General features: G+C 38.5%; 1 protein-coding gene across 1 annotated transcript in view; it reads right to left on the bottom strand.

Annotated features, from left to right (window-relative positions):
* The window catches only part of CORO6 (Coronin-6), a 44,991-nt gene extending 33,355 nt beyond the window's left edge, over nucleotides 1–11,636 (bottom strand). Inside the window, exon 1 of the mRNA XM_051216424.1 lies at nucleotides 11,492–11,636. The gene's annotated coding sequence lies outside the window, so the exon portion shown is untranslated. The remainder of the gene's footprint in view (nucleotides 1–11,491) is intronic.
* Nucleotides 11,637–23,364: the final 11,728 nt, after the last annotated feature.

Below are 23,364 nucleotides of genomic sequence, written 5' to 3'. Positions count from 1 at the left end.
CCTACTCACTGCTTTTTCGTGGCAGGGGTGTTGTTTACGAAATTGAGAGGACGAAAAGCGAATTTCCGGCGCTTTAACCGGGCCGGTGAACACGGCGAGTCCATCTAGGGGAGTTGGAGAACCGTGATTCCAAACCAATGGTGCACACGGACTCCAGTATCCTGGAGGAACAAATGGCGCATGAACCAATCGTTGGGCACCGGCTATTATTATAAATAATAATAATAATAATAATAATAATAATAATAATACAGCCCTAACACATATCAAATGACATTTGTGTGGCGCACATGTATTTGGCGCCTCATTGTACCAATATCTATGTGTTAAATAAATAAATAAAATCCTTATACCAATGTTCATGTGTTCAAACAATAGTAAAATAAAATGTTTTATTACAAAATATTAACGGATCAACACTCTTTCTTAACAAACCATTCCACGGAACAACCTTGTCTGAAAAATCAAAATTAGACATAATTTCAAAAACGGTGATTTTTTCACAAAAACATGATGTTCAAGCATCTGGTGGTATGAAAACTTGATCAATGAATCTACTTTTCAAAAACACAAGGCCTCATTTTCCAAGTCAATTTCTCAAGCTTTATAGACGATCTTTTCAGTATGAGGATAAACAATATTTTAGGACTAATAACATTCCATAGCGATGATTGTAGTATATATCAATCAGGTCGTTTCCGAAGACAAGAACAACAACAGATTCTTTAGTGTGATGGAATACTTGAAGCATATCATATTTTTTTAATAACACGGCCTATTACTACTAGTAGTTTAGATAAACAAGAACACCTAGTTGTTGAATGTAGTTGCTGCTTCATCAAATCAGCAGCTAGCATAAGTTTTTTTACAGCACACTTGCTTGAGATTACTCAGTTGACAGTAAAACTCATTTTAATTCCCAATTCAGGTTGCGATCCAACGAACAGTAGGGGATGATAACGAGATGACACTATTTTAGGGACCCTTTACTTTAGATTGTAATCACAATTTTCAGGTTAGCAAGACATTAAAGGTTGTTAGTGGGATTACTGTTTACAAGTATTCCTCCGATTATGGTGCCCATTATAACACCGATTTCATGGACAGTCAACGGATAAACGCAGATGAAACATTCTTGCTGTCTATAAATGTATAGCTAATTAGTAATAATAGTTGAAATTCAATACATTTCAGTATCAATATTTTTTAGACTGTCAAAATATCTATTATCTGATTTGTACTAAGACTAAAAAACCTATTCAAATGACACTCATGGTTTCAGAATATTTGTATTAGATATTAAAATAAGGAATATTTTATCTAAAACAACCAAATAGTAGCTTATGTCTACTCAGGAATGTAGAAGTTCTAGTATAAAGATTAGGAATGAAAGCAAAATTTTAAAAAAGGACAAACTGCAATATTAGGGTATAAACAGCCCTAAGTTTCAGAAGTCTACGAAAAACATCATATCTGTCAGTCAACAAACAAAACGTAACCAATGATTCAAAGCTTTACAGTATATAACGAGTAAAAGCACAAGACCTACTCAGATTATTTAACTAGCTACTCTGACTCAAATAATATCAATATCAATACATTGCAATCAATAAACTGAGTCAAAACCTTAAAAACGAATATAGGTGATAAGAGTTTAGGTCCTTAATAATGGGATTGATATGTAACTACAATTTTATGAAGTGTTTATACCTTGAACCACAACTAATTAACAAATTTAGTCACTTTCGATCGGTAAATTGTGAATATACAGAGGCATTGAATACATATGCGCAACACAATCCACTTAATTTGTACATGGGCTCTGATACTTCCCAGGTGCCAGACCGAAGTGGGTGGTTTTCTTAGGGGACCACAACCTGAGCCTTCAACCTAAAGTTCTGATCCACAAGGCAGTCAAGCAACGTAAGGAGATGCAGTCCCATGGTAGCCGATAACCAACAATTGGTTTATACGTCATTTTTCCTTCAGGATCCTGGAGTCCATATGCACCATCGGTTTAGAATCAAGGTTTCCCAACTCCCCTAGGTGAATCCTCTGTGTCGACCAACCCCGTTAAAGCACCGGTCCCTTGCTTTTCGTCCTCTCAATTTTGTAAACAACACCCCTGCCACGAGAAAGCAGTGAGTAGGACTTCCCTGACAGTAGATGTATGCACGTGGCGATGTGAGAGTATTTTGTGAGGGAGAGCTGACTCCACCCGCGGCTGTACCTGGGCATTTGAGAGATGTTCTGATTACTCATGAAACTCAAGCTTGTTAGTTCATTTATTAATGAGTGTAACAACTTTTTGTACCAAATAAGTTTAAAACATATGATTCTTCCGAATTATGACCAATATACCAAACAAGACGTGGTAACTTGTGCTCTGTCAAAACATTCAGTCACAACTAACATATTAGGAATAGAACTGATTTAATCACTCGGCTTTTAATCAAATTATATAGTTTGTTCAAACACTACCCCACTTTATTTCGAGATTTATGAAGTATCAGGAGTCTAAATACATAAAAAGCGTGGTTCATAGTTGAGTACATTAACTTGTACTTGATAAGTTGTGTTGTTATTACATGAATGGTGAATGGATTCCGGTGACGTTTATATAAACGATAGGGACCCCATTCAACTCTGATGAAATCTAGGCACATTTTCAAAGGGCTCGATTGGCTTTTGCCAACTTGAGTCACTTGCAATGTAAATTCGACGAGTTCACTGTGCAGAACTTCGCCTCGTCTTACATTCTGGGTGTGAAACATGGTCACTAAGAATAGAAGGTATTCGTAGGTTACCAATATTCGGTCATAGGTGTCTTCGAAGTACTGCTCGTGTATTTTGGAACCACGGAATAAGCAATGTCTCGGTTAGGAATAGGGTACTAGGTAAAGATGACAAACCAATTGATGATGCAGTAGATCTTCACCAATTGAGGTGGTTAGGATATGTGTTACGTATGCCTATCCTCCGAATACCTCGACGGGCAATATTTTCTCGTGTAAAAGTAGGTTGGAGGAAGCCCAGCGATGACCAAACCAAAACATGGCATCAATTCATGAAGTTACTGACAGTTGAACTTGACCATATCAATAAGTGTAGGCTATCTGGTTGGGGTCCGCGTGATTATCATAACCAGCGGTTAGAGACTGAATGATAAGGTTTAAAATCGTTTGCAATGGCGCAGGTGCACTCGTTCTTTATCTTCCCACAAATTCTGAGCCCTTGAATACCTCATTAGTTTTTATTTCACTAAGTTATATTTCAATGAATCGCATTTTTGACGCTTAATCTTTTCAACCGCCAATGACATTGTTACTACCTTTATCATTCCAGGATGTGGTCTGACAATCTCAGTGATAATGAGGGATGGCAGCTTGAACTAATGTATATACGTACCAAGTTCCACATTGCACTTGACTAGCTGAGAGCTCTTTAACCTGACGATACTTGAACAAGAATCAAACTAACGGTTTAACGTTTGAATCGATCTAATGAGATTAGTACACTCTATCCAATAATTTGGGAGTTCAGAGTGAAATTGCTGTGTATCATTGTCATCTAACATTACGAATTAATTACGCTAATATAGACATTGTTTTAAAATATTAGTATCAGGACGAAACAATTCAAAACATACAATCAATACTAGACAATATTACCACATAGGTGAACAACCACATGTTATAACCCTACTGATGAACTAGTTCCAAATTTGTTGGAATGTAAAGCATCTGAAAAGCACAATTGGATTATCTATAAGTATATACAATATCCATTTTCTTTTTACGATGCAAACAGATTAGTGCATTGAAGAATACTTTTAATTATAGGACAGCCTTACGATGAACTCGGTTTTTCGCTAATTTATAAACATGGATTTGTAATTAAGGATTCCGGCTAAAGTTAAGGACTCTGAAATTACGTATTCCAGACTATAAAATAAGTAAATCGATTCAATTTCCAGGTAATTAGGCATAAGTTACATTCTAACCATAGGGGTTTATGGTACTACCCAGTAACCCAAACCGAAGAGGACATATTGAGGTTTGAACTTGGAATTTAGCGGCTGGAAGTCAAATCCACTAACCACTAAGTCGCAGATCCAACTTCACATGTAAATTCTCTTAATTATTGCTTTCTTTCTATGGATGACATCTTATTTTGTTTTATATGGTTTTCAAGACTATAATATGAATAAGGGAGAATTACTGAACACGAAATTTGTTTATATACTTGGTTTTATCACTATTTAAGGTCACATGAGGCTTTCAGATCACTGATTGAATGTGATATTCATTGAGTACACATAAAACTAGGCGTGGTTGAAACACTGTTTAATCTGGACCTGGTAAGCATTGTAATCTTAACGCTCAAACTGCTTGTGACACTTCGCGCTCATGAGCTAATGATAGTAGTTTGCTAAACCGCAGGGATGTTTAAAAATAAAATGAAATTATAAGGTATGGTGATCAAGAGTATTTTTATAAATGAAATTGTAGTGATTTAGTACTTGTTGTGATTATCTTTGTTTTTCGTGCTTTCTGTATCAAAAAGTGTTCTTGGTCTACCTTAACTCGAAGTATTTCGGTCAAGGTTTGAAATTTTGCTAAACTTTGTCCTGTGGTACATTCCTTCTCATTAACTCTGACACCTGTGTTCTTATTGTGTTTTAAACCTTAATCTGATTACAGTCGTTGGCAGTACTTAGAAATATGGACAGCCAAATTCGTTATTCCCCGTGGAGGAAGGAATGCAATGTGATGAGTGTAAAAAGTGGTTCCATAAGATGTGTATCCATTTAAGTCCTATGGCATACAAAAGATGTTCGAAGCCTAACTCGCATTGGCTCTGTATGTTTTGCTGTAAAAGTAAGACGTCACTGATTCAGGAGAATACGAGCCTCTTAGCTTTGGTTTGTAAGAAAGATGGTGATTGTGCTGGTAACATGGGTACTGATAGTGAAGAATGTGCCCGTGTAGTACGTGCTGTTACGGGACGCATTAAACATCCGACTGTGATTGACGAAAAAGTGAAATCTCAGTTGGAACTAACGAGGAGTGAAGTGCCACTTGGTATTGACATGGGTAGTCATGCTTCTTCAGCAGAAATTGAAGACCCGGATAAAATCGCCATCGTTCCTAATAGTCCCAGAGTGATGAAAAATGGACGACAGTACGGAGAAAAAGTGAAAGGGAAAAAGCTATAAGCGGCACTTGTTTGGCAAGTCATTGGTGAACTCCCATTCCGAATCACAAAATACACTGCCCGAGTCTGATAGTAAGACAGAACTCCACCCTGGCGTGACTGAGAAGAATTTAACCTCATCGATTATTGTAATTTGCTAGAGTCAAGCGATCATGATCCCAAAATTAGACGCGCGCATAACTTGGAAAAGCTCAGAGAAATTATCTGTAGCATCTTACCAGATAACTTTAAAGGAGTTCAGGTCAAAAAATTGATAAGAATAGGTAAGAGGACCGAAGACAGTATTGAACCCCGACTATATAGACTGCTTAAGGTAATCCTAGGGTCGGAGAAGCAACATGATATTCTGTTAAATAGCACTCGTAGTCACAACAATACCGACATTCAAGTAAGACGATATATCTCTTGAAGATAGAATAAAAAGGAAGTCGGCACTAGCTGAACTAGAAAGACGTCGACAAAATGGTGAGGAAAATCTTCGATTAGTGGGTTTTCGAGTAGTCAGGTCTTGGAAGTGAATGCTATCAAGGCCTGTGTGAATTGGCAGTTTTCCCTAGGAGTTTTATATGAAAATGCTCGCAGTCTAAGAAATAAATTCTATGAACTAGGAGCATTATTGGACAGTCAGTCAGTCAGTCAGTCAGCTGACAAATTAAGGTCACTCATTGTAGCTGTGACGGAAACTTAGTCCACGACTTTTACTTATCCGGATACCACTACCTAAGAATTGATAGACATAGATGTAGGAAAGGAGGTGGCGTCCTTTGATACATAGCCAATAATAAAAACATCCGATCTTTTGCTTGCTAATCCCATGATAGTAGAACTTGTGACGTCATTAGCTGTGAGCTGACCACCGGATGTTGTACATTTATACTCGGCGTCATCCATCGCAGCTCAATCTGCTTAGCTGATGGCTTTATTTCAGAGTACATTCAACTATGAAGTGCAAATAACAGATGCTTGATATTATGAGACTTTAATGCACCTGATATTAGTTAGACTGAGATGGCCACGGTAGGATATATAAACTTCTTTGTTAGCAAGTTCCTGATAACGGTAATGGAGCATGTATTAGTACAGTGTGTATCCAAACCCACACGTTTTGGTGCAAAACATGGTTCTTCTTTGCTATACTTGGTGACCACTCATGCGACTGGGGATATACTGAGGATATTTCCAACCCAAATATCCTTCCACCGTTAGCAAATAGCGATCACGCTGTTTTGTCATTCATGTTTAGAGCTAGTGACATGATACACAATCAGGTTAAGCCTCGCACAAATATATGGAGAGTTAACTTATCAGTCATTCAGGAGTGAGCTGTTAAGACAGATTGGTCAATAGATGCCAGCTCATCAGTTGAAGAAGCATGGCCTATATTTAAAGGCAAGTTTAGTTCAGTTACGTTCTCGTTTATACTTGGTGCCACGCAGACCGAAGAACTGTCCACCATGGATAACTAAACAAGTCAAGAAACCTCTTGGATGTAGGAAAAAGCACTGGAACATGTTCATCTCTGTTGGCTTAGAACACTACAGATCCAGTTATTGTAAGACTAGGAATGCTTGTAAAGCGTAAATAAGACTAGACAGTCGTATAAAAAAATTGGTTAGGGATTATAAAAATAGTCGGAAACGGTTATTCTCGTATATAAAAAGACGAACTCGGGGAAGTGATGGAATTCCATCATTTTAAGTACAAGAAAATCCATTAATATTGGCAAGAGATGATGCCGACAAAGCTGAAGCGTTATTGGAACATTTCAGTAGTGTGTTCTATCAGCAATGAGGAACAACCAACGATTAATTGTGATTGTGGCGGCTTGTTGATGGATCCTATGGTTATTGAGAAGTGTATGTCCTAAGATTACTTCAGCATTTCAAGCCTTACAAGTCCGGTGATCCTGACGATATTCGTCCTAGGATTATGAAAGCTTTATCTGATGTAATAGCTGGACCTATAGCCATACTGTTTGATAGGTCTGTGGCAGTCCAGACTGCCAAGATACTGGAAGGACGCAATAATTAGTCCGGTGTATAAGGCGAGGAATAGGGACTTAGTAACTACCGACCAGTTAGTCTAACCAGTGCAGCTGTCAAAATTAAAGCTGTTATAGATTATATGGAAGGACATAATCTTTTATTCAGAGAACATGGTTTTCGTAAAGGCCTATCATACTTATAGTAGTAGAATACTATTACAGGATGATCTCAACTCATTGGTATGGGATTAGTATGGAGTTTAAGTAGCGAGTCCTTGTTTCAAGTATGAGGCTGATATGCTGAAACGAGTCCAAGGATGAGGGAATAAAATGGTAAAAGGTCTCTCTGGCCTATCTTATGAAGATAGATTCAGTCAGTCAGTAAAAACGTAGAACCTCGGACGTACGTACATCAGTTCGAGTTGCCAAACCACATTACCACACAGATACAATTGTCGATTCAAATCCCTTAGTGATAGAGGTAGTAAAAGTATGAGCAGTAATCAGAAAGATTAGGGTTTGAAGATGTTATTCAAATAGCATAATTCAGTGAAAAAAATTTGGTAAGAGAAAAAAAGGAGACAAAGAATTCAGAAGTTTAGAATTTGGGAGAGCACAAAGAATGGATGCACCTGCGTCATTGCAAACGATTTTGAGTTATGTCATTTAAGGTCTGACAGACTGACACACCTCAACTTATTTCAGTCATCTTACCGTAGAATACTGAGTGATCATTGGCTTAACGTATACTGAACAATGACCTTGGTATTAATATTTCTTATCTTTCCCTTCCGTTTAGGACTGGTCATTTGCGAAGACAATCGAAAAAATTTCAAAAACTGAGATCAAATCGTCGACGTCTGGAGTTTCGTTTCTCGTATCGAGTAGTGAATTACTGGAATTTTCAACGGGAACATGTAATATCAACACCTCTTGATATATTCAAAATGGGATTGCTACAAACTGTAAGGATTAATATAGGTCGATAGACCTATCCTTATTTGTTATATCCGGTGAAGATTAAATTACAGGTAACTTCCAAGGACTATTCATGGACTAATATTCTATAAATATTCTTATTGTATAACTATTCAACAATTACATTATGTATATTTATATTCCTCTTATGACAAGCTTTATTTTGACCTATAATTTATTATTGTACGATTTACGGTTTTTAAGTTATGTTCAGTTTATTAACTACTGCCTCCCACATTCACAGCCACGTTTTGGGCTTATTTGTGTACAAATATTATTTCCTATTTTATGGTACGTTGTGGTCTGTCTGATTGATATATAAACCGGGTATGTCTGAAATAAACGATCTGGTCTGATCTGCTCTGATTCGATTCATATTACGGAAGCTGGTATCTTGTTATGGACTCAAGTGGAAGGGCTCGGAGGACATAGGACCAATAAGGACGCTAAACTGCCCACATCGGTTGAACGTCATTGGTTGGCCTAGTGTGAAGATTCGTATAAGTCGTACTCGGATTGGTAGACAAATCGTGTGATAGAAAAGTCAGACATCCAAGGTCATAACATTATTGCCCCCAAAATGCTCTGGTACGGTCGAGAGGGAGAGAGTCAGCCCTCCTTCACAAAATACTCTCACATCGCCACGTGCATACATCTACTGTCAGGGAAGTCCTACTCACTGCTTTCTCGTGGCAGGGGTGTTGTTTACAAAATTGAGAGGACGAAAAGCAAGGGACCGGTGCTTTAACGGGGTTGGTCGACACAGAGGATTCACCTAGCGGAGTTGGGAAACCTTGATTCTAAACCGATTGTGCACATGGACTCCAGGATCCTGAAGGAAAAATGACGTATAAACCAATTGTTGGTTACCGGCTACTATGGGACTGCATCTCCTTACGTTGCTTGACTGCCTTGTGGATCAGAACTTTAGGTCGAAGGCTCATGGTGTGGTCAGTCAGCTGCGACGTAGGACCAGGCACATATTTACAACGGTTCAAGTTGCCATACCTCTTTAGCACAAGATGAACACCGGATTCATAGAAGTAGTTAATTCAGAGGTGGTAATATATAAAAGAAAGATTGCATATAAGGACATAGTACAGAAAGATATGAGGCGATTTTAATCTCTTAGTTTAAGGGAAGACAGAGAGTGTATACACCGACGCCATTGTGATCGATTCTGAGCCATGTCTCCAAGAGTCTCTTAACCATTGGTTATGATAGTCACGCGGACCCCAACCAAGTAGTCTGCATCTACCAACATGGCTCAGACCAGAAGTTAATGACTTTAAGGACTGATGCCACTTTTTGTTTCGGCCGCCCCTAGCTTCTTTCAACCATCCCCAACACCGGTTAGCATTGCACGTCGCGGTAATCGGTGTTAAGGCATACGCAGCACGTGGCCCAACGACCTCAGTCGATGGAAATTCACAACGTCATCAACTGATTTACCATCATTACCTAATACCCTGCGTCTAACCTCACTATTACTTACCCGGTGATCCCAACAGACGCCAGCAATATTTCTAAGGCACCTGTGGTCAAATACTTGTAGCTTACGAGTATCTTCTACTCTTAATGGCTATGTTTCGCAGCGGTAAAGTAGAACGGAACAAACTACCGCGCAGTATACTCGTCCTTTTATTGATAGACAGATATCTCGCCTTCACCAAAGGTGACGTCAGTTGACGAAAGTCAAACAAGCTTTTCGAATTCGTGCAGAAATTTCGTCAGACACCAACCCATTAGGGCTGATCAGACTTTCAGTACAAGTGAAGTTGCCAACGCGCTCGACTACTTCACTCCTTATCCTTAGTTCAGGTGTTGACGCAGACCAGTCCTGAAGCAACAACTTGCATTTAGAGGGCGAGAAGCGCATTCCAAACATTCTGGCATTGTTGCTCAGTGCTACCAAAAGACTTCATTTTATCAGCATCTTCACCAAACAGGACTATATCATCTGCGTATTCTAAGTCGATAAGTGATGGGGTGTCCCCTCGTAAGAAGACTACCTGCTTCGGTCTAGGCGCCCAGACAGTATCACAGCCCATGCACAAATCAAGTGACTTGTGTTGCGCATATGTATTCGATGCCTCTTTGGACCAATGTGTTCAAATAATAAATAAAATCCTCATTACTGAAGAATGAATTCATGTGCATGATTTACACATATATAAATACTCCTTAACATTAGCTGACACTTCATAACTTTCTAAAATTATAACCCTTACTGTACGAAAAGAAGTAAGCCTCAGTGACCCTACAACGAATCAAGCTGCAATGTGCTGAATGTTCTGTTAGTCAAGTTATTTTCAGCATTCTCACCATTACCCCATTCAGTAACGACAAGACAAAATTAAGTTGTACATATCCAATTCAAAGTGAACATGGAAGGACCTATTGCGACAAAAATCAAACTTTCGCGGTATTTTCCAATAAATCAGTTAATATGTAAGCAGTCTAACTACCAGGGTGAAATGCACTTGAAAGAGTGTGGCGTATAATGAGATCGGGGATACGATGTTCCTAATAAATCCCGATCTAATAATTGGCAGAAGTACATACGAATATGTGTAAATTAAGTCCTGACTGAATTTGTAAACATATATATGGATATATACTGGAGGTAAAAACAAGTTTTGTTTTTTAGGGCGTGAACAGAAACCAGGATATTTCTTGATTGTTTGAAACACAAGGTGATATGTTTGAACTCTAAAGATTAGTCATGGGCATAAAAGAGCAAAACCGGAAGGCGTCTGACGATCTCCATATACAGAGCCTAACTAGAATGGAACCTTAAAATCACGAGAACAATACTTTATATTATCAGGAACCGAATAAACTTACGGCAAATCAGCCAGAATACCGCAAAATATAAGTTTGCTGTTTACTAACTTAGTGTGGAAACTGATCATCAAGAATCAGTAGCCCCGATCTCCAGGTTTTGGATCGTTTTGGGGAGATTCTGATTTTTACCAAAGTTATGAGAAAATTCGTACGTTCCCATAAGTCTGGAAAAATATTAAGGAAAACCCTAAATCACACTAAGCATTTTAGGGATTTCTCCAATATGACATTAAATTTGGAGGAAAACCTCAAAACCAAAGGAAATTTTGGGATTTTCATAGTCTCAAAAATCTCTATCGGGGCTACCTCAATATTCTTTTCAGAACTGACAAAACTTTGCCCTAGATCGGGAGACTAGAGCTATACGTTCCGCCAAGCCCAGAAACAGTGAAAAGTGCAAATCATATAAAAGCTAGTTACAAATATTCAAAAAAAAACTATGCAGTAAAAACTTGGTGAACTTGCAATTCTAGGCCAGTTAACACTTGTATACAAATACGAGATAACAAAGACCACACGGAAAGCAAATTTGAATTGCGGACTTGATGTACAACCGACAAAGTATCTCGAAAAAACAATACTTCTACATTTCAGTTGGTGCTATTCAAATATTCTGAATTTTATGTAAATTTACAAGTACAATAGATCGTAAACTGACTTTCAATTAGTTGAGACTCAGATTTAGGTTTATCAGGATCCAAGTTCACATCAGTCTCAGTTTAGAAAGGACGGGGGCTAGTTGGTCTATGTTATTCATGGCAATGGTTGTCTCTCAGTTGGTCCGACTTTTTTTAAATGTAGACAGATAGAGCTCCAGTTATTTGATGAGTTAATGAATTCCATTCGTTGATGATTCGATGGGAAAGTCGATAGTCAGCTGACAAGTAATTTGATTTCAGATTCTGGCCTACAGCCTATTTAATTGCTTTTCTAGTATGCTTTTATGAGTGTCCAGTCTTCTCTTGAATGAGTCAGTTGAATGTGCGGACACCACTGCTTCGTATAACAGGTTTCAGGAATTGATGAATCAGTGTGAAAACCTGTATGACACGGGTATTTTTTTCGTTCTTGGCTTTTCTACTAGCCTGCTATATCCTCCGAGATGTCCCAATCTAGTGGGAAAAGTAAAGAGAGAACATATTAGGTCAAAAATCATTTCTTAGTATCTTGTAAATCAAAATTAGATCACCTCTTGGTATGCGACAGGACAGAATGAAGAGGTCTAGCTTTTCAAGCCTCTATTTGTATGGTAAACCACAGAGTTCTGGAATTGCACGGGTACCTTCCCTCTTTACTTTTTCCAGGATAACCGAGTCACCTTTTAAACAGGAGCTTTCAGTCTGAACGTAGTTTTCAAGCTTAGTTCTCACTAGGGTTGTGCATACTGCAGTGAACATGGTAGCATCTAAATTAGTGAATGTCCACTATAAAGCACAAAGGATTCTGAACCCCCTAGCTGCAACCTCCCGGCAATAGGCTGTAGACTTAAAATTATGGTTCACTGTCACTCCATGATCTTTATGAGGCCGGACCATGGGTACAGGCACTTCCCCCATTCTGTACCTATTAACGTTTGTATCCCCAAAGTACATATAGACACGTTTTGCCACGTTGATAGGCGTCAGCTACTCTTTAGACCAGTTATTCACATTATTTAAGTCTGCCTGAAGTGTGCATGCATCTGAGTTTCTCATTATTATTATTTTTATATCGTGAGTTTATAATAATATTGGGGACTGCTATACTTAGGAGATCATTTGCATAAAGTATAAAATGTAAAGGACTTAGGACAGAAACTTGAGGTACTCCACTAACTTCTGGTCTCCAGGTGGAGCACTTTGAACTTGTTCTTACTTTCTGTCAACGACCTACTAGGAAATTTTTAAGCCATTTTAAGAGGGGTCCGGCAACACCAAGATTTTCTAACTTCAATGACAGTCTATTTCTCGGCACTTGTCAAATGCTTTACTTAAGTCTATGTGGACGTTATACACTGAGTTCCCGTTTCCTAGCACCTTTATCTAATGCTCCCTTGCTATAAGCAGGTTTGATGTGCAAGATGAACCTTTTCTGAAACCATATTGTTTGCTGTTTAACAGGTTGTTGGTTTCCTTAAATGTTGTTATGATCTTTTGACTATTCTTTCCAGTATTTTAGCTACAGAACTGGTGAGGCTGACAGGTCTGTAGTTCGATGGAAGTTGTCCTGGTTCTGCTTTATGTATAGGAGTGACGACTGCGTCCTTCCAGTCCATATGTAACACACCTTGGTCAAGTGACATATTGAATATCACAGCCAGTGGGGCTGCGATATATTATGCAATATGTCTCAGGATTTCGGGGTGTAGTTCATCCGGTCCTGTTGACTTTTCCATGTCTAAGGTGCTAAAAGCCTTATGTACATCGTCTCGATCAAAGTTTACGGTGAGCAGGCGGTCTACTTACTTTGTATTTGAGTCTAGCTCTTTGTCTGAGGGAGGTTCTCGAGTGAAAACTGCCCTTAAATAGCCATAGCTTCAGCTCTTTCCTTATCTTCCTCTATCATTTCAGATCCACTCCCTTATTTAATTATGTTAGGAATCCAATGATGCATCCTTGTTCTTTAAATAATGTACGAGAATATTGTTTTAGGCTGCTTGGGTGAACATTGGTCCAACTGCATTTCATATTTTCTCTGAGCTTCACGGATTTTAACTATACATGTGTTTCTTACCAACCTGTAGCGTTCCATTGTACTTGCTGTGCTGAGGCTGATGGCGACATTCCAACATTTCCTCTTTTGTCTTATTAAACGTCGAATATCCCGGCCTATCCTGGGATGGCCGTTCTTCTTCTTTGGGACTGACAAGAGCATGTATGGTTGATTGTATGGCCCGATTGGACAACTACCTGAAATAATTACATACCTCCTGTCCTGAAGACCTTGAGTCAAATTCCCAGTTTTCAGCTGATGCTGAGGAGTTGATTGCCTTCATGTCTTCCTTCCATATGTTAGGACGAGCTGGCGCAACTGTTTGACAGGCAATCTCAGCCATGAATTTGGATAAGATGACCACATGATCGCTTCTCCCTAGAGGTAGGAGGAAAGTCATTTGACCGATGTCATCACCATGTGTGAAGACTAAATCCAAGAGGGAAAAGAAGCTTCGAAAATCATATCCGGTGGGATCTCTAATGTGTTGGAATAAAGCTAGTGCAGTTGAGGTTTATAACAGTTTGCAATTGAATGATATTATCGATGACCTTACTTCAAAATTAACTTACTTTATTTACTGTGCATTAAAGTCACCTACCATGAGGCTTTTCCCCCTATTACACTAGGACCTAAGTTTGCTTAAGAGGAAATTATCTACTGCAACTAATTCAATATCTTGCCGTCTACATTTAAGCTTGCATCGCACCAGTTCACATGTCCCTGAATCGTGTGCCACTGTTTCAACTGCTCGTAAGGTTAGGGTAATATGCGTGTACGATATAACACTGCCTCCCCTACGCTTTAATATATCAGCCCCCCAGTCAGCCGAATTTTATTATTTAATACTCCCGGCGTTAAACATGTTTCTGAGACAGCAATAACATGCGGATTTTCTTTATCCACCATTGTCTTGAGCTCCTCCATTTTATTTTTAGGCATTTGCTTGACACGCCTTTAATTCTGTGGAGAACTTGTAACAGCTTAGGTTGGTTGGTTAAGAGTTGACCCCAAACAACCAAGTATATGCCAAAACAGTATTGTTCAAGTATTCATTCACTTCCTTGTTTTGTATAAGCGTTATATTCCCTATTATCTTATATTGAATGTTGAGAGCCTTTGTTTGTCTGAACAGATAATCCCACGCTCCACTGTGACTGCGCTAAGATCGAAATAAAGACCTATTCACTACTTGTCTGGTTTCTTCTATCAATAGCACGAGGGTTACCTATAGACACGAAAAACTTTTCCTTACCACCCGGAGTGGTTTCGAGCTCGTTTTGCTCCGAACCTTTACAATTTGAAAACCCTTAAGTACGAGTGCTTTTTCACGGTTTCGGCGGCGTTCATTTATTTCTACTTATGCCTATCGTCTCTTAATACGGTCGACCAGGCTGAGATCTTCACGGACGTGTATTCCGGATCCAATAAGTTTGCGTGAGCTTCCCAGTATCAGGCTTCTTTCTCCAAATATAGCAAAGGTGACATTCAAGAGGCAGCTTTCTGAGTACTTTCATAATCCATTTTTTGTCCTATTCTATAAAGCTTACAGATACTGACTCCTGAAACTGTTTCTGCGTGTAGCTTGCTTATCAAGGGCTTAATGTGACTGAGGCCGTTCTCAAGTCTAGCCTTTGATTCCTTTCCGGAACATTCTCTTAGCTTATGAAAAATGACTGACCTCTCAGCGATGTCCATCTTAACACGCTGTGGAACCGTAGTGCCAGAAATCGTCTCTTATTTGCAATCCGATTCCAATTTAACTATCGGGTCGATAGTTCTTAGGCTTATGTTTCGTACCAGTTTCGAAGACAGGACTTGCCATGGCGTTCTTCGAGTGTTTTGGTAATTGACCTTAAGGTTACAGATAAATTAAAACATGTGCTTTAGGGATTCGCGACGAAATCTGATCAGTCCTTTGGCAACCTAGGATGCATTTCATCCGGTCCCATGGACTTGCTAATATCAAGCTCGTTCAGCAGACCAAAGACATCGAAATCTTTAAGGGTCACGCTGTTCAGTGTGTGTGATTGGGTTTGTATGTACTGAAAGGAAGGATGTCTCTGCGGCATATGCATTGCTAAAGTATTTTGAGAATATCTTAGCTTTACCAGAGTCGTCCTGCACTAACGATGAAGCATTACTGTCACTTCATAATGTCGGGATATTTCATCTCTTAGTTATTTGGCTTGTGTACGAGTATAAGCGTCTAGGGTATTCTAAAGATTCCCCATCAAGTTTTTCTTCGTACAGTCTTCTAGACATTCGGAGGGTTGAAACACAAATATTTCGAGCTTCTCGATATCGATACCTAGTGACCCAAATATCTCCCACATTTTTCTCCTCTTACTAACGTGAAACCTTCAAAGTCAAGTTCCGTACTGTTTACAGACTGCTTCAACCAAGATTTTGTGACTGAGATCACATCTTTCTTGGTAGAGCATAACTGTGCACCTTACTCCGAACACGTATTGAGTAAGCTCTCGGCATTTTTGTAACAGATCAGAAGCCCATGTAAATGACTTCGTGGTAGAGGTAAATAAATCCCTAAAATAAACAGTTCTATAAGTCTATGACACAGGTTCTTACCTCATTAGTTTTAATCAACACATCTAGCTGAAGACGCTCAGTTACGCATTCGCACCAGATCACGAGTGGGTACGCCGTGCTACACAACCGTTTGCCAACGCAGACCGAACTCTTCTCGACATACCAGTAGCCTTCCAAATAAATCTTGGATCCCCTACATTTCTGATTCTTGATTTGACTGGGTTGGTATACTTTGATTATAAAGGCGTTATGTGTAATGGCTTTGTCAAACTCCAAATCCCTGTGACATTTCAGGTTCATATTAATTGCCTCATAATACCCCTAAACTATAGGTCCTCGTTTACGCTCAAGTTGAGATTGTAGAAAATTGTTGAAGTTGTAACGGATCTGCAGTAGTTACAGATAAATTTGATGTAATTAGGAGAGCGAACGGACCGAGGTTTATAACGTTACACGTTACATGTTCCGTCGAACCCATGAGTAGAGATATGGCAACTGCATTCATGCAGACCTCTCGTTAACCGAAAAGCTGTACATCGATGACCACTATTCAAGAAATTCAGCACGGTCGTAAGCGTTTCATCACCTTTACATGAAATAACTAGTGTGATTATAAGTAACCACCCTAGACAAATATCTTTGTTAGCAGTTGACAGTGGTGCCAACACCGCTAGTTTCAAGAAACACAAATAAACGAAATGCACTGCAGGCACTGAGTGGAAAAAGGTAGGTCCAAAAAGCATATCACTGATTAGTCGTATTAAAATCGATGGTTCTTAGACTGTTACTAAAACTAGTATCTAAGAATACGAAATTTTTTAGTTATAAGGCTTCGTAAGTTAAAGATGTCAAAGCCATTCTCGGTGTAACATGAATCCATTAATGTGACTTTTGTATTAGTTGCACAACTATCCGAAAAATTATTAAAAACCGGTCAACACCAGATGTGTAAATAAACGTTAACAAACAGCATTCTAGTGTAATAACAAGGAAAATACTAAAACGTCAGAGAGATGAAGATTTCTAAATGTTATGGGTCGATAGAAGGTAATATATGTAGCCCTACCAATTGGAAATGGCATTCTTTTATTGTAGCTGACAATATATCTCATGAGTGCAGTGTGAAATGACCAGTTGCCACTTTAGAAGCAAGTGACAAGATCCTCACATCCGTTCAGATTATTCCAGTCCAATGTGCTAGGCAGATGGCAGTTTTCTGAAAAACTCAAAACTTTATCGCTTTAGTCATAGGATATTTTAGTCCACCTACTATAAGAAAAAAAAATTAAGAAAGATTCATTCAGACAATTATCTAATATTAATCTCTGGCTATCGAATGTATAGAAAGTAAATATACAGGAAATTATGCACATATCCACAGATTACTACACAGATTCATGTGCTGTAACAATTGATGAACTTAATATCCCATAACTATTAATTGAAATTCACGTCACTGGATTTCACGAAATGCTTCTGCGGCTGTTAAAGGAACTCTCACCTCTCATCTAAAATCATTTAGGTTTATGTTTCAGGCTGTCCATAGTCTAATGTGAATGATCAGGTATCTGGAATACAATCATGATAAGTCACATCTGTAGTGTCAGTCATTATATTAAGCCCATATACCTTATTCTAGTTTTTGGACAAACCAATCTATTCATTCTACTTGAGTCATATGTTGACCTTGTCAATTATTCGCTTGTCAGTCTTGATTGTTTTTATATGAGCGTACATGTGTGTGCCCTTCTTATCCCATCAATCACATGTCTGTATCTTTGTTTTGTCTGGCTATAAATATCGAGTAACGCTTGAATAAAATGGAGTTGGCTTCCCAGCCATCTTCCCTGTCTGTCATTTTGCTCTACTCTGTTTCAATCGCTTCATATACAAAATATATGTATTCACAAGTCAATTCTCGTTATTCGACTCATTTAAATCCGTTATTGACTAACGCGATTCAAGTCGACGATAATATACGAGAATAGGCGATGGCAAACATCCATACGATCTAAATAGGAGTCAGATCCATGGGCCACTAAAATGGAGAGCCCGTTCGACAACATCGTTCGATCTAAACGACGTCAGAACTACGGGCCTCCACAAAACATCTCAACAACGGTTTCACATCACAAACCTGAAAATTGTAGTCGAGCAAATTTGACTAATATATTTATCAGTGTAGTGGACGAGAACACCAGTGGGGACATCCAAAAGTATTGCTACACAGCATTAGGATCTAAGAACCCTGCAGTAAATATTTCATTTGTAAAATATTTATCAAGTGTCTCAAACTTCGTTGTTCCTTCGTTTCCATACTAGTCACTCACTATTTCATCCTCTTCTCTTCGATTTTCTCAACCTCCTGTCACCAGGTACTCCAATTTCGACTGGTGATACATACTATTTATATCTGTCGAAATCATTAGCAAGTACAATATCCGGATTTTTAAAAAATCGGATCGTTTCATCATGTACAAAAAACTAACACTTCTTGAGGTGTGGCATGAATTTACAATGAGTTCAAAAACATAAGAAGCACTCGAAAGCTATTAGCTTTAAAAACCTAAAGCTATCTATGACTAGCACCTACTGCGTTAACAAAATTTATGATAAAGTCTCACATACCAAACTGTCACTTAGGTTAAACAATGTCGATGTCGGGAAGAAATTGTAATGTGTTCGAAATCTTACTCCATCGACCGTTACTTTAAATTGTCAGAGTTTCTTAAGCTCATTATTTTGTTAGTTTTTGCTATTGGAAATTACTTAAATTACCGGATTTGTGTGCGACCCATATGATTATTGAGTAAAAGACTCACTTTTTTTCACTTTCAGATTCTCTCACACTCTGCTCGTCACAATACCTCAGAGCACAAAGTAAATTTAGGCTAGACACAAACCCCCCAAAGACTAGGTGTCATTTGGATATTCTGGTCTTCACAACGGTTTCCTCCGTAACGCCTTTATGACTGAAAGTTCCCATTTCCAGTCAAAACAGAAATACGAATGAAGGTGTACGAAGATACGTCTGAGATTTCCTCAGAGTGCCAAGTGTTTGATCTAGGCTAGCTAGTAGTTGCGAGGTATGTGCAGCACGGCGCACCCAATGTTGTTCTAGTGTGTGTGCTCGACCGAGCTCCTTCAGTTAGGATGTGTACACTATGGCCGATAGGGTTTGGACCAACTTAGAAGATCCCCAGAATTATCTATTTTGTGGATATATTCACAGCCTTCCGCCGTACTGTTACAAACTTACTTCTGGAGATGAGTGACTTCTTATTTATATGTACAAGTAAAGTATGGGTTAACTCCAACCCATTCTGAAAAATCGAGGTTAGTGCAGCACTCTACGATATAGTTTAAAGATGCAAATGCTTTTCCTCGCAAGTATTACTGGCCTTACTTCAACCATCAGCCTTTAGGAGCTGTGAAGGCATTATAAATATACAAGCACATTACAATATACGTTGGTCGCTAAGGTCCAATTAAGTATACGGTGAATTACGCGCAAGTGCTTGCTGTCAATAAACGATGACCTAAAATTCGTTATCAATCAAGACATGAAAACCGCTGCACAATGCTGGGCAGCAGTTGATAAGATCTTCAGAGCCTTTTGGTCAATAGGCACAGCTTTTAGCCACATAAATATTAAGAAATTCCTAACTTTTTTTGCCGGACTAAAATTTGAATATTTCACACAAACAACATGATGCTGTTCAAAAATTGACAATGAATAATCGAAAGAAGTCCGGGTAACTGCTACTAAATTGATTCATGGGACCTGAAAACTGCCTCACGGTAAGACTTTGTTTGAACAAAATATAATAATCATAACAATTTATTCTCAAATAACAGTTTGTTACATGAGGCATGCCGGTTTACAGGCAAGATCAAAATATGTTCCCGATGTCATGTGAAGGGACTGAAAGTGTGATAATAACGACTTTTAAATTACTTTACGATGGTTTCGCCTTGACGTGTTCTCACTTTTCTGACCTTATGGGCCAGACGTGTTCGATTATACCTCAGCAAGGTTCATACAGCAAGAATCACCAAATAACCATCCAACCGCCATTTATCCTACTGTAAGCCGATGGAATTACTCACATTAACACCTGGCTTATATCCCATTATTTTACAAACTAAGACACGATTTCTGATCAGCTAAGAGGTTCTAAAATTTATGACTACTAGAGCTCATCTAGCCTCCTAGACATCTCAAACCGAAACTTGCCAGAATACCCATATTTGACGTCACCAAAAACTCGTAATCGCTCCCAAACAACAAAACGCATGGACAAGGAAGAAAAACCGGTTCATACAAGCTTATAAGAACCATGAATCTGCACAACACTCAGTGAGATTGTATAGCTTTTCATTATGTCTGGTTGAAGTTAAATACAGAATGACTACCTCTGAAATCCAGTACGAAAATCGGGTATCAGAAAACTAACTATCCTTGCTTGTCTAGGATATATATATATATATACAGATGTCCTAATACTAAGAGGCTTCAATATTCCTAAGGTTTACTTCGTCGAACATGCGCGCAACGGAGGCTTGGACTACCAAAAAATGGTACTTTACACTCATTGAAAAATAAGACTGTTCGGAAATATGAAATCGGAAAATTGATTGGTAAACAGCCAGATACCATCGCGCATAAAGTGTAGTTCCATCAACGAATAGTCGTTATATGACAACATGTACCATGGCTCGATTGTAAAACAGGGATCCCACTTTCATGGACTTTGAGTTTCAGGGCAAAATAGAGCATACGTATCCTAAGAACAACAGGCATTGGGATTGTAAACGGATTAATGTGTCAAATTTGAGGGAAAGTTCGCAGCACATTGTCCAGCGAGCCCGCTGTCATTTTTATGGAGATCCTCACAGTGATTTTGTGATAAATATGAGCATTTCAATTATAGTACAAACTAAGAATCTCAGAAATAACGCAACCGGATCAAGAAATATGAGATAAGCATAAACAAATGTACTGTATTTGCGATTCAAAATCAAGCATTCAATATATACAAAGAAATAATCAGTTCATTCAAACACCACAGATTACTTGCCACAAATGATCTTACGTGTTACAAATCCATCTGTAGTGCTTAAAACTCAAATGAAACCTAAGGTCGTAAAGAATCCCTGAATTCTAATATTCAAACCATACTACTGGTTGGAATACAAACAGACATGTAATGAAGGCACATTTATAAAGTCTAAATAACCAAGGAATCAATGCATAAAAGTACCAGAAAGCAAACAGGTCAGTAAATTTGTTTTTAATCCGGAAGGCTTATACGGTTGCGCAGCCTTTTTTCGACAAGCAAAACCACAGAGCTTCTCACCAAGTAAGAATGCTTAATTTAGTAAACAGTGTACGCTCTATGTTTTCTTAAACCACAGAATGTCTTGGTGAGTTACCTCAGGGTTCAGTCCTATGATATTGTTTTTTTACATAATGCAAATAATTCTCTTCATTAAGTACTGTTTGTGCTGTTACTTTCCTCTAACGATGTTAAACTTTGCATGGAAATTTAAAACTAGGATGGCAACCTAGAACTTCAAAAGGATTTGACCTGACTCCAAGCCGGTAGAAAAATATTGGATATACTTTCAACACCTGGAAGCGTAAAGTAGTCCATCTGAGACACTTTAGAAACGACGAACAAAACTAAGGTAATTATTCTCTAGAGGTGTCGCAGGAAGAAAACGATCTAGGTATCTTCGTATTTTACAGTCTAAAGTCTTTTTTCAACCGCGGCAAAAATACTTTCACGGCGAAGCTTGCACTACTTAAATTAAGGCATATTTTTGGGCAGCTTGACAGCATAACTTTTCAACAAATTTTTAAGCTGCATTCGGCTCCACTTGAAGCACAGGAATACGACGTAACCTCCTTAAATTTTAAAACATAAGAATAGTCTAGAACGTATTCATAGGTTAGTCATGCAATCATTTCAGGAATTGCATTCCAAACATTATGAGGGACATCCTTAATTAATGGATATATATCCATCAGAATAAGGAAGATTTAGAGATCATTTAATGAGATGTATCATCTCAAACGCTCCTGATCACCTCCTAAAATACCCAGTAAAACTGAGTTCCAACACATACCTTAGCAGCGATGCCTGGAAATTAAAGGTACGACTCAGAAATTTGAAATGTAGGCCGTAGTGGCCCGTAGTCTGACTACGATTTAAACACGAATAAATACTCCATGAACATAAATCTTCAGCTTAATTCCTTACATTACACCTAGGCTAACCCCGCTTGACCACCGGTTCTCATAAGGAGCCGAATACGATTTGGGTTGGACAAATATGCTTCAGACATTCGTCTACTCATACAGGAAAGCGAAGCAAGTCAAAGAAGACTTTCCTACAAACTTCCTTTTACTACTCATTACGAGCCCTAATATAACCCAAAATAAATCATGCACAGTGTGACAAAGATACAGGTATTGGATAAAATCATGAGTAACAGACATATGTACAAGTATGCACAAAGCGCATAAGCATAGAATTACAAGTGTATGAATATGGCATATACTTGCTGACAGTCACAATTTTCTGTACAAAGAATAGAGTTACTATTGAGGTAAAGAGGACTCAGTAGTCACCTGTTTTCCGAGTTATTAAGGTCTGTCCAAAAGATACGATGAATCATGTATGCAAGAGTACTATACGCTACAAGGCACATATAACCCTTACGTATATTCAAGTATCGGAACCTATTATCGGTTTATGTAGCCCTATTAAATTTTTACGAAACCTTCAAGAGGATTCAAGGTAAAGAAGGTCGTTTAACAATAACTTCATCCATTCCGCACACAACAATTACAGAATTCTTTTACATATCCTGTTTGTGTCACCGTTGTAGTTGATTTTCAAGATGGCTAGCTCTGCTCATAAATGTAGACAACCATATTGCTCATTCCCCATGGAGGAAAGGATGCAATGTGATGAGTGTAATAAGTGGTTCCATAAGATGTGCACCCGATTAAGCCTCACTGCATATAAAAGGTGCTCAAAGCCCAACTCTCTTTGGCTTTGTAGTTTTTGTTGCTCGAGCAAAACCTT

Source organism: Schistosoma haematobium, chromosome 1 (genome assembly GCF_000699445.3).
Source record: "Schistosoma haematobium chromosome 1, whole genome shotgun sequence".
Taxonomy (NCBI): Eukaryota; Metazoa; Platyhelminthes; class Trematoda; order Strigeidida; family Schistosomatidae; genus Schistosoma; species Schistosoma haematobium.
This window is presented reverse-complemented; position numbering and strand designations above follow the sequence as displayed.